The sequence below is a fragment of the Ipomoea nil genome, unplaced genomic scaffold, assembly GCF_001879475.1.
Source record: "Ipomoea nil cultivar Tokyo-kokei standard unplaced genomic scaffold, Asagao_1.1 scaffold2580, whole genome shotgun sequence".
Lineage (NCBI taxonomy): Eukaryota > Viridiplantae > Streptophyta > Magnoliopsida > Solanales > Convolvulaceae > Ipomoea > Ipomoea nil.
The window spans coordinates 373745-387060 of record NW_017619008.1 but is presented as its reverse complement, the minus strand read 5'-3'; positions in this window follow the sequence as shown (position 1 = coordinate 387060).

Sequence of the window (13316 nt, the reverse complement as noted above, 5' to 3'; positions counted from 1 at the left end):
CGGATGGTATGAGCCTCGAAGTAGTGCTTAAGTTTTTTGATGGCGAATACCAATGCCAAACATAGCTTTTCAATCGGGGAGTACTTTAACTCGTTCGGGGTCATCATTCTACTAAGATAGTAGAGAGCATTCTCCTTCCCCTTGTCATTTTCTTGAGCAAGCAAGGCGCCCACAGAACAATCTTGGGCGGAGATATAAAGGATCAGCGGGCGACCATGGGCAGGAGCGGTTAGCACAGGCGGCTTCATCAAGTATGACTTGATACTCTCAAATGCGCTCTTGCATGCCTCGTCCCATATGAACGGGATGCCCTTTTTCATCAACCGACTAAAAGGTTGACATCTTCCTGCTAGGTTTGATATGAACCTTCGGATGTAAGCCAACTTCCCTTGTAAGCTTTTAAGCTCATGAAGGTTTCTCGGCTCAGGCATCTTCATTATGGCGTCAATTTTGGCTTGTTCAATCTCGATGCCCCTGTGTCGAACAGTAAACCCGAGGAACTTTCCAGCAGCAACCCCAAAAGCACATTTCAGGGGGTTCATTTTCAGTTGAAACTTTCGTAGGCGGTCGAAGACTTGCCTTAAATGCGCCAAGTGATTTGTGCGCAATTTCGACTTCACAACCAGGTCGTCTACGTAGCATTCGACCGTTTTATGGAGCATATCATCAAATATTGTCTGCATAGCCCTTTGGTATGTAGCACCTGCATTTTTCAAACCAAAGGGCATTACTTTGTAACAGTAGATGCCTTTCGGCGTTCGGAATGCAGTTAAGTCTTCATCTTCCGGCGCCATGCGGATTTGATTGTAGCCGGAGGAGCCATCCATGAATGACAGGATCTCATGCCCAGTCACGGCATCTATCATTAACTCCGTGATAGGAAGCGGGAAGTCATCTTTCGGGCATGCCACATTGAGGTCCCGAAAATCTACGCAGACGCGGATCTGGCCATTCTTCTTCCGCACGGGCACAATACTGGATATCCAGGTTGGATATTTAACTTCACGAATGAAGCCAGCCTCAATAAGCTTATTAACTTCTGTTTCAATCGAGGGAATGAGCTCGGGGCGGAAGCGTCGTTGGGCTTGCTTGACCGGGCGACACCCTTTCTTCACTGCTAAGCGGTGCACAGCTACCTTTGGGTCTAACCCTGGCATCTCCTTGTATGTCCATGCAAAGACATCAATATATTCTTTCAGCAATGTGACATAGATTTCTTCGTCTTCATCAGATAGGAGTGCGCTAATGAAGACAGGACGAGGATTTTCAGGCGTTCCCAGATCAACTTCTTTTAATTCGTCCACCGCGGCTCGTACCCCTTCTTCTAACTCATGGGGTGCATCTTCTGCATCTTCCCCCTCAATCGGGGTCTCATCACACAAAGTGATATGGAACGACGATGCCACCTCTCCCTGAGTGGTTGGTGGTACGTCATCACTTGAGCCTACGCTTTCCTCATTTTCCTCTTTATGTACTCGAGTGTGTACAATGGTCTTCGGTTGGACTTTCAATACTTCACCGCATGTAACATGAATATATGTTTCTCGTCTCATACGAGAAGGAATCATGCTTCTGAGCCTTTTTGGAGGTTCCACTTCAGCAGGAACATTGGCACTGTCTTTAATAACTTGAACAGCTCCAAGTCGATCATGCATTGACTTTCTCTTTAGGGCTTTAGGACTTGACCCCAGTCTATCAAAGACTGAGCGTCGAGAGTCCGCCTTACTGATTCGGTCGAAGACTGACTTCTTTTTGTCTTGCCCATTATCATTGGTAGGAGTGAGCTTTGGGTCATACTCGCTTCCTTCCGCGGAGATACAATTACTTGCAGCCCTGTTTATAAGAATTCGTACTGGTTTAGGAGGAACATAGCCCAACCCTTTGCGCGTTTGAGGTTCTTGGTGACTTGCCTTGCCTTTACCACCGGCTTCTGGGATAAGCTTTCCCAGCTTCTGTGGCTCGTTGGGGTTATAGCCAGCCTTGGCTAGAAGCTTATAAGCGTTAGGGTCAAAACCCTCGGTACGTTTGGCGGGGAATATTTGGCCCACTTTATCACCACATTTCTCTTCGGATGATTTTGCTGCATTTGTTTTGAGTGTATCAATCCTTGCAAGCGGGAAGATGAGTTTTGTGTTGTGTTGATCTCCCTCTACAACTTGTTTTCCCTTTGACTTTGATTGGGAAGGTGGATCGTCATTGCTTTCCTCAATATCTTCAACAATAACTTTCCTTTTAATGTAGAACTTTGCATCCGCAAAGTAAGACTCAGCCTCTGTGAAAGGGCTTTCATCGGCGACAACCTTTTCAACTATGCCGTTCCTTTCAAACATAAGGCATTGATGCCAAGACGAGGGTACCACCCCATTTTCATGTATCCACGGCCTTCCAAGTAACAAGTTATAAGATGTCCTCGCATCTATGACATGGCAGAGGACACCTGAACTTAGGCTCCCAATTCTTAAGTCAAGTCTGATGATGCCGATTGCTCTTTGCCCTCCCTGGTTGAAGCCTTGTATCATTAGACGACTTTGGGCAAGCTCATCTGTAGATATACCAAGGTCCTTCACAGCTCGGAGGGATAGGATGTTGACAGCTGAGCCTTGATCAACCATAATTCTTTTGAGTTTTTGCCCACGGGTGTAGCCTTCAACAAACAATGGGCGATTGTGTGGCGTGCCTCCAAGTAACAAGTCTTCATCCTTGAAGGTAATTTCCGTGGAGTAGGAAGTAGCCTTATGCATTAACACTTCCTCATCCTCGATGTGTTTAGGAGATGAACATTCACCTCCATCTTCTGGCTTGTCATTTGTATTTAGGCAGGAGCTAAAAGTGCCTGCCCCTTGAAGATCAAATCCTTTTGGCATATATTGAGCCAAAGAAACTGGTGCTCGTGGTTGCTTGACATGCCCCTTCGTCTTTGATTTGCGGGCATGAGTACTTTTTGAGGTTTTCTCGACCCAACTTTTCACTATGTGCTTTTGATGTCTCCCAGGCTCAACTTTCTTCTTTCTATGAGTGACTATCACCCATTTTCCTTCAGATGTGCTATCATTTTGCTGTGGTTTTGAACTTTGACCAGCAGCATACTTAACAATGAAGGGGAGTGGACGCTTCCGTTGTTTTCCATTTTCCTTTTCAGTACACAGCGGAGCGAACCGTCCGGGCGTAATCGAGATTTGATTTGAGCTCGCTTTGGCATCGGCAAGCTCAATTTTCCCATCCCTGGCCAGTGCCATTACTTTATCTTTGAAGATAAAACACTTCTCAATCGGATGACCAAGAAGTCGGTGGTACTTGCAATAGTGTGGATCATCCACCCTTGAAGCTTCCTCAGGACGTTTCATTTCTGGCAACTCAATGAGTCTAAGTTTGAGTAGCTCATCAAACATGGGAGATACATCGGAATCCATGAAAGGATAAATCTTCTCTTGCCTTTCTTCAATTGTCGGCCTTCTACCACCCCTTGACGGGCCAGAAAATGGTCTTGGCCTAGGCCTTTCAGTTGCCTTAGTGAAGACTGTCATAGGAGTAGCCTTCACATTCATCACTTCTTTCTTTTCCTGCTTTGGAAAAGGTTTGTTCCACTTTTTAACTTCTTGTTTTCCAGGTGCATTGGAGGAGCTAGGCAAGTTCAATATATTGAGCCCTCCGCTGGCTTCGATGCTCAATTCCATGTCGTGAGCACGACTGGATAACTCCTCAAAGGACTTTGGCTTAATCCCTTGTAGGATATAGGAGAGTTCAAAGTGCATTCCTTGGATGCACATCTCAATTGCAGAACTTTGAGATATTCTTTCTTTGCAATTCAGGCATAGTTCCCTCCACCTTTCGATGTAGGTACCGGCGCGTTCACCCTTCTATTGGCGAGTAGTGGTGAGTTCCAAGAAGCTGACCGTTCTCCTTGTGCTATAGAAACGAGTTAAGAACCCACGTTCCATATCATGCCAGCTATCAATGCAGCCGGGCGCAAGGTCAGTGTACCAATCAAACGCAGTTCCCTTTAACGAACGGACAAACTGCTTTACCAACAGATCGCCATAAGTCCCTGCATCATTGCATGTTTCCACAAAGTGGGCAATGTGCTGTCGGGGATTTCCCTTGCCATCGAATTGCTGGAACTTAGGAGGTTGATAGCCGTAGGGCATCTTCAACTCCTCAATTCTTTGTGTGTAGGGCTTAGCATAGGAATACGAAGGTTGGCCTTCATCCAACTTGCCTTTGATGGCCCCCATTATGTAGTCCTTCAACTGATCCACCGGTATCATGCCTTCGGTAACTGGAATAGTTTTCTCAGTTGCAGGTAAGTGGGAAGCAGCTTCTCCTACTACATGGCTAACATGAGGTGGTGGTGATTGCTGACCAACCTCTTCTTGCCCTTCAGGTTGCTTTCCTGGAGCACGGCTTCCTTGCTCCTCCATGATGCTTCCTACCCTATTATCGAGGGTGTTAAGCCGTTTCTCTTGATTTTGGAGAGTGACAGCCATTCCTTCCAAGGACTTAGCAATTCTAGCTAATTGCTCCTCCACAGACTCTGTGTTTGTCGCCATGGCCGGCATGACATTGTAGACATGCGGCCACTCAGGTGCAGCCTTCCATAATGAATGTGGCGGAGTTACGGGGGAAGTGCTCCCGCTACTAGCATTCCCTTGCATAGAAGTTGGACTACCACAATCGGTAGCTCCCTTGGGAGAGGGTGGACTTCCAGCAAAAGCAATTGCCTTTGAGGCAGCAGGGGCCTTGTCGAGCCTTCGAACCACCCGTCGTGCCATGGACTGAGGTTCAGGCACTTGGACCCCCAAATCCTTTGCGCGGTTCCTTGTCAGTGGACCTTGCGTTTTCTGGGTAGTGCCAGAGCTAGCTACGAGCGTAGACTTGGACTTGGTAGCTTGGGCATAGGTCCTCCTGAACATGGGATTGTTCGATGCCATTTGATGCGTAGGTAGAGATATAGTAGTAGAGAGATGAGAGGCAGAGCGGTCCCACTGGGCGTGCCAAAATATGTAAACGCGAAAAACTCGAATTGTATATATTCAAAATTCAAAGTATCGGTTACAAGTAGTATCAAGTATATATCAAACGGGAAGGGGTACAATCTCTGTATATGAGAAGTCCTCTGATTCTCTACTACAAGTATGCCTATTGGAAGTATGCCAAATTTGGAATATGCCAAATTGGAAGTGTGCTGAGTTCAGAGTATGCTGAACTTGAAGTATGCCGAATCCGGAGTATGCCGAATTGGAAGTGTGCCGAGTTCAAAGTATGTTGAACTGGAAGTATGCCAAGTTCGGGGGTATGGCCGAACTGGAGTAGTTCCTTGCTGAAGGGCCTCCGGAGTTGGTAGCTTGTTCCTCAATGAAGGGCTAATATGCAGCTTGATCTTCAAAGAAGGGCTTCCGATGTTCAAGTGGCGTGTTCCTCAGCGCGGTATACGCAGCACAACTGCGGGCGTGTTCTAGACGATATCCTGGCGAGACTTCGGCAGAGCTTCAGTATGCAGATTTTCAGAGCCCCTTCTTGAAAATGAAACCACTATTTATAGTGGTGAGTGTGAGGGAAAATCTCCAACCAACTCTTAATTCCTTATTTAATTTAATTTCTTTAATTAAATTAAGGAATGTATCGGGACACTATTGTGCCCAGGTTCATGATTTCATTAAATTTCCAAATAATATCAAATATTCAAATTTCTCAAAATTATATAATCCACATATAATTTTGATGGGCTAAGACCGAGTCAAACCCACTAATTAGCCAACCCAATTCATCCAAACAGTTTGGTCCAACTTAATTAAATATTCCACCAACTTGGGCCAAATAATCGAACATCCAATTACATTTAATTAAGTAACTAGACTAATTAATTATTCAATGGGCCATTTAATTAACCCAATTAAATAAATATTAGTCCAATTAGCAAAATTAAAGCAATTAATCTTAATAATTAAATATCCACGACGACCCAATAGCATCATTTAAATTTTCAATGCTTACAGATGCATCATCTTTAGTATTACCATCAGCAGTAATAACACTATCAATAGGCCTGAACTCAAACTCCACCTTCTCACCAGTACTCTGCGTCTCATCTGTACTGGGAACTTTTCCAGAAGAAAGTAGTGCATTTTCATCAAAAGTGATATCTCGAATCAGAATGATTTTCTGAGAATCAGGAGACCATAGACGATACCCTTTTAACTCAGAAGCATAACCAAGAAAAATGCATTTGACAGCTCGCGGGTTTAATTTACCCGTACTAGAATGAGCATAAGCAGGACATCCAAAAACTCTTAAGATAGAGTAGTCAACAGGATTACCTGACCAAACTTCCTCTGGAATTTTAAAATCGAGGGATGAATGTGGAGATCTATTTACCAAATAGCAAGCAGTAGAAACGGCCTCGGCCCAAAAATCACGCTGTTTCCATAACCCAGCATTAGAGAGCATACAACGAGCTCTTTCCAATAGAGTCCTGTTCAAACGTTCGGCAACACCATTCTGCTGGGGTTTACCAGGCAAGGTCTTGTACCTGGCGATTCCATTTGTCGCACAAAAGTCATTGAAATCTGACTCACAGAACTCCAAGCCATTGTCTGTCCTGATCTTCTTGACTTTTTTACCTGTCTGAGTCTCAACAAGTATTTCCCACTTCTTGAAAATAGAAAATGCCTGATTTTTATGTTTCAGGAAATAGACCCAGACTTTACGAGAAAAGTCATCAATAATAGACATAAAATATCTACAGCCTCCCATAGACTGGAATTTAGTTGGTCCCCATAAATCGGAATGTATGTATTCCAATACATCTTTGGTACAGTGTGTAGCAGTAGAGATTTTGTTTCCCAAAAACACAATGCTCACAAAACTGTAATTTACCCGTACCTGAACCACCAAGGAGGTATTTCTTGCTCAGAAGATGCATGCCTTTCTCACTCATATGCCCCAGACGAATATGTCATAACTGAGTGAGATTCGCATCAGACATCGATGAGGATACCACTACTGAACCTGTCACAGTACTGCCATGCAAGATGTACAAGCTTCCAGAATGAGAAGCTTTCATGAGAACAAGAGAGCCTTTTATGACTTTCAGAACTCCACCTTTAGCTATGTACTTGCACCCCAGAGATTCCAAGGTGCCCAAGGATATCAGATTGCGTTTCAAATCAGGAATATGCCGAACATTGGTAAGAGTCCTGATAACGTTATCGTGAGTTTTAATCTGCACACTTCCAATTCCACTAACCTTGCATTGGGTATCATTACCCAGCAAGACAAATCCACCATCAACCGGTTCCAGAGAGACGAACCAATCTTTGTGAGGACACATGTGGAATGTACAACCAGAGTCCAGAATCCACTCGGTTTCGCTCCGTTTGCAACCGGAGCTAACAGATAACATAACATCGCCTTCTGAATCACTTTCAACAACACTAGCTTCAGCAGACTTCTTTTCTCTCTCATGCTTGTTTTTCAACTTGAAGCATTCAGTCACATCGTGACCCTGCTTCTTGCAGTACTTACAGGATTTGTTGGACTTACGTCCTTTGGACATGGATCTAGAATTTTTATTGCTACTCTCGGTTTCAAGTGAACGACCCCTTACGGTCAAGCCTTCACCTTTATCCTCAGACTTAATTTCAAAGTCAAACTTTACTTTGGACAATAGGTTTGACTTAACACTGTCAAAAGTAAGGGTATCACTACTATTACCATACAACATAATTTCTTTGAAATGCTTGTATGATTTAGGGAGAGAGACAAGCAATAAAACAGCGCGATCCTCATCTTCAATTATGACATCAATATTTTCCAAGTCCAATAAAATAAAATTGAATTCATCCAAGTGATATTTAATAGAAGTACCTTCCGTCATACGGATTGTGTACAGACGCTCCTTCAGGCGTAACGTGTTCGCCAGAGTTTTGGCCATGTAAAGCGTATCTAGCTTGGACCATAAATCTGATGTAGTCGTGTCACTTACTACCTCACGTAGAACCTCTTTGGACATGCACAAAAGAATGGTTGAACGTGCCTTGTCATCCAAATCTTCCCAATCTTCATCTGTCATTGTAGCCGGTTTCTTCTTCTTCCCAGCTAGAGCTTTCTTCAAACCGTTTTGGGTTAGAACGGCTTCCATCTAATCCTTCCAGATAGAAAAGCTAATTTTCCCGTCAAACTTCTCGATATCGAACTTGGTAACAGTCGACATCTTTGAAAATAATTCTCAGTTAAACCGCTCTGATACCACTTGTTAGGAATATAGCGGAATAACACGGAAGCGAAGAATCGAAAATTGAGAATTATAGAAGTTAAATAATAGGGAAATATAATAATGACAAAACGAATTAGGAATAAAGGAAATATATATATTATAACACAAAAGGAAAGAATATAATATATATATATATATATATATATATATATATATATATATATATATATATATATATATATATATAAAATGAAAAGAAGGCAAGTGAATGAATCAATAATTGATGTTGATGTAAGAAATGAGTGCATTTACAAAGAAAATAAAGAATGATATTTATACAATAAGAAAAGAGACAAAAGCGCATGAAAGAAAGGAAACACATGCTACGTGGGGAGAATGCTGGAGTGCATATGTCCATACGACGTGGAGAGGTGGGAGACGCATTCGTATGGATTTGAGGCACACCACATTATTATTTTAGTTCGCATCGCATGACCATCCACGTTGCACTCTAGCATTCACGAACTGCCGACATGTTCTCTTTTTCCCATTGTTTCATGCGCCATTTTCTCCTTTCAATTGTATAAATAGCCTTTTGCATTTGCTTTGTAATTTGCTCATTATCTTATTCCACTTTATTCATTATCTCTTTTAATCCTTTCATTCTTTGTCCCTTACGCATATACATATATATACTCTTTGTTTTTTCTTTAAGAGATTATTATTATATATATATTCATTATTTCATATTTTGTCATTTTAATATATTTTCCTAGTATTTAACTTGAGTTAATACCCAAAATAGTCCCTCAACTATGTTGTAATTACCAATTTGGTCCTCGACTATCATTCTTACCCAATTAAGTCCTCAACTATACAATTTTTACCCAATTTAGTCATTTGTCAATTTGACTGTTTGTTGACTGTCAAAAGTGGAAATAAAGTTGTAATTTTACAAGTTTTTTCCTTCCTCCTCATTTAGCAGCGCCAAACCATGTAGCAATAAGCTCCGGTTGGGTTCTAAACATGTCAGTATCGAAGTAGTGGTTATGCATTGGATAGCCCATGAATTTGATTTCCAACGATTTTTTTGACGATCGAAATCTGATCGGAGTGTATTGCTGCATGGTTTGGCGCTGCTAAATGGAGAGGAAGGAGAAATCTTGTAAAATTATAATTTTATCCCGACTTTTGACAGTCAACAAACAGTCAAATTAATACAGAGGACTAAATTGGGTAAGAATTGTATAGTTGATGACTAAATTGGGTAAGAATTGTATAGTTGAGGACTTAATTGAGTAAAAGTTACATAGTTGAGGACTTAATTGGATAAGAATGGTAGTTGAGGACCAAATTGGTAATTATGGCATAGTCGAGGGACTATTTTGGGTATTAACTCATTTAACTTCTATAATTCTCAATTTTCAATTATTCACTTCCGCATTATTCCGCTATATTCCTAACAAGTGTTATAGAAATATATATATATATATATTAATCTCAAAAAGAGTAAAAGAAAACAAATATATATATATATTAATCTCAAAAAGAGTAAAAGAAAACAAATATATATATATATATATATATATATATATATATATATATATATATATACGTGAGGAAATAAAAGAAAGCAAATGAAATGCTTGTAGAATGAATTACAATTGATATGTGATGCATTGAAAACAATGAAACTAAAACTATTTATACATGCAAGAAGAGAGATAAATGTGGCATGTACATTGAGGTAGGGAAACGTGGCTGCGGATTGAGGAGAGGAACGTGTGCGACATGGATGGTGTTGAGGATGACGCAATCGCCACAAATTTGAGCCACAAAACACATTAAATTCTAACAACAATTAGCAATGCATTTGAGCTTCAGTCCATGATCAGATTGAGTCAGCCACTTCATAGACCATGTAGCAAAGTCATCCTCCTCAACCGGCAGTGGGCAAGCCATCTCATTCCACAGAGGTTTTACAGAGACACATTCGAACATGAGGTGTAGTAGGGTCTCAGGATGCTGCCTACAAAGATGACAAATAGTAACCACACACATTATATTCTTCGTGCAAAGAGGGCCATCATGGTCGGAAGAACTCCATGGATACAACGCTATATAAAATTTAGGACCTTAATTAGGAGGAACCTTTAAATCCCACACTTTTCTCCGGTTAGGACAGACCGGCTCACCATCTTGCAGTGTATTCAAAAGTCTGTATCCATGCTTCACTGAATACTGCCCTTTGATGTCTCCTCTCCAACACCACACGTCGTCGAAGGAACTGGAAATAGGGATTTTGATAACCTGCTCAACATCTCGTGCTTCGAATAAACCAGTCAGAACAGATAAATCCTAGTCTTTCGTTTCTTGGTTTACTAAATCACTTACCTTCATATTCTGATGTTGAACAAGTGATGGAGTTCGAATGAAGGGATCGTGGACATCGGATAACCACGGATGTTTCTAGACTAACGTTTTTGAACCATCTCAAATAAGTTGAAAGCAACCCTTTCGCAGTATATCTTGGCCGGCTAAAATTGATCGGTAGCTAGGGTTGGCTCCTATTTTTGCCTCCAAGAAATGATGCATCATTCGGGAAATATCTGGCCTTATAAATCTGGGCTGCCAAAGATGTAGGGTTTGTTAATAAACGTCAATCTTGCTTCACAAGTAAAGCAATGTCGAACTTATTTAAATCCTTAAAACGAAGTCCTCTAACCGATTTGGGTTTACACATCCGTTTCCAAGAAATCCAACGGACACCCCCACCTTGGTTACCACGGTTGCACCACCAATATTGATTCATTATCCTTTCAATGTGATCACAAAATGATGAAGGAAGATAATAAATGCTCATAGTATAAGTTGGTAATGCCTGTGCAACACTTTTCAACTAACACTTCTTTACCTGTTCAGGAAAGAATCTTCTTGTACCAACCTCCTAGCTAGACGATGCCTTAATTTTGTTTCCCGATAGGAGAAACTTTCCCGTTTATTACGACCAATTCCCATTGGCAAACCCAAGTAAGTACCAATATTTGCGGCGGCATTAACATTCAGAACACCAATAACGCCATTTCGAGCAACATCGAATCTCCTGTATTCCGGCTAAAGATAATATATACATTATTTATTAAAATTCACAGATTGGCCGGATATGGATTCATAAACAGTGAGTCACTCCTTCACCGCTGCAGCCTCTTCAGAAGTAGCTATAAAGAAAAGCAAGCTATCATCGGCGAAAAATAATAATAATAATAATAATAATAATAATAATAATAATAATAATAATAATAATAATAATAATAATAAGTGAAATGTCATTTTTACCCTCATATTTAACCGCCCTAACACTTACTTAACGGAGAGGGGGGAAAATAGCCACTTCAAAAACAATTGAGGGGGATAAAGTGGTTACATAAACAACACAGGGAAAAAATGTGCTATTAGTAAACAACACAGTGGGAAAAAATGCCATTTTCCCTAAAACAAATAAAGGATGCTGGACTTGCAGCACGCCTAGAATAATGAAAACTCAAAAAGATAAAAAAGAAGAAATAACGAGGAGTGTTCATGGACGGAGGCAGAAATTCTGTTGAGGGGGGCGAAAAAGTACAGACGGATTCATAAATTTTTTCCAGTAAAAGCGAAACATTAAAACAAAAAAAAAAGATAATTTAAAAATAAATAAATTATCTAAAAAATATTGTTGGATATAGACGAAAAATAAAACACGTCGAAACTTAAAAAAAAAATATTCATAACAAAATATGAAACATAATTAATTTGATAAAATAATTTGAATTGAAAACACATTATAAATTACACATCTCATTATTAATATAAAAAAATGTTATATATATATATATATATATATATATATATATATATATATATATATATATATATATATATATATATATATATGTGTGTGTGTGTGTGTGTGTGTGTGTGTGTGTGTGTGTGTGTGTGTGTGTGTGTGTGTGTGTGTGTGTGTGTGAAATATTAAAAAAGTTGTTAAAAATGTGACTGTGTTGAAGTCATAGCGGAATGAGTAAAAAAAATTGTAAAACTATGTTAATGCTAGGAATTGAACCCTTGAACTTTATTATTACAAAACATGTGCTTTACCAACTAATCTAACTCATTTTTTGCTGACATTTAATAGTTTTTTTTACACTAATACTAAAACCTATACTATATATATATATATATATATATATATATATAAAGACTATATATGGGGTGGGGGTGGGGTAGCTGTCCCCCTGCCCCCCCCCCTCCCCCCCCCTTTGGCTCCGTCGCTGCGAGTGTTCAAAAATCAGGGAAGAAGAAGAAGGAGAAGAAAAAGGAGATTCAAAGAGAGTTCAAACCCTTCAAGCACTGCGTAAGCGGGCTTGGCTTCCTAGCGAAACCGTCGCTGCTTCCCCTCCCCCTTCAGGCAGCGAGATGAAGCAATTTTTTTTCCCGGCGAAACAGTCGATGCTTTCCCCTTCCGGCAGCGAGATTAATTGTGTACACGAAGGAGAAGGAGCAAATAACTTTTTTTTTAATAATGTAAAATGACAGTTTTGCCCCCAGTAATAAAAATTTTAAAAACATTTACGTTTTTCCGGCGACATTTGACCGGGTGGATCAAATGTGTTAAAAATGCATAGTTACGGGACTAAATTGTTAGTTTTTAAAGTCGAGTACTGAAATTAACAAGACCACAATAGTTATAGGACCAAAAGTGTAATTTTCTCTTTGGACAATTTAACCACTTACTATCAAAATCTTTCTAATTGTAGTGTTTACGTCAGATCTGGTTAAGTGGACGTCAATTTGAAGGGTAAAAACGTCATTTCCCCTATTGAGCGTATATTTCATCTTCATTCCCATCTGAATTATTATGTACATGCTGGAAACGTTGCATATCTCGACGAGAAATCCCGGGGGACATGGTCGTCATACAGGTAACCAGGGACGGAGGGAGAGGGGGGGCATGGGGGGCGGCTGCCCCCCCTCACTCCACCCCCACCCCATATATAGTATTTGTATGTATATATGTATATATAGTACATATTTTAGTATTAGTATAAAAAAACTATAAAATGTT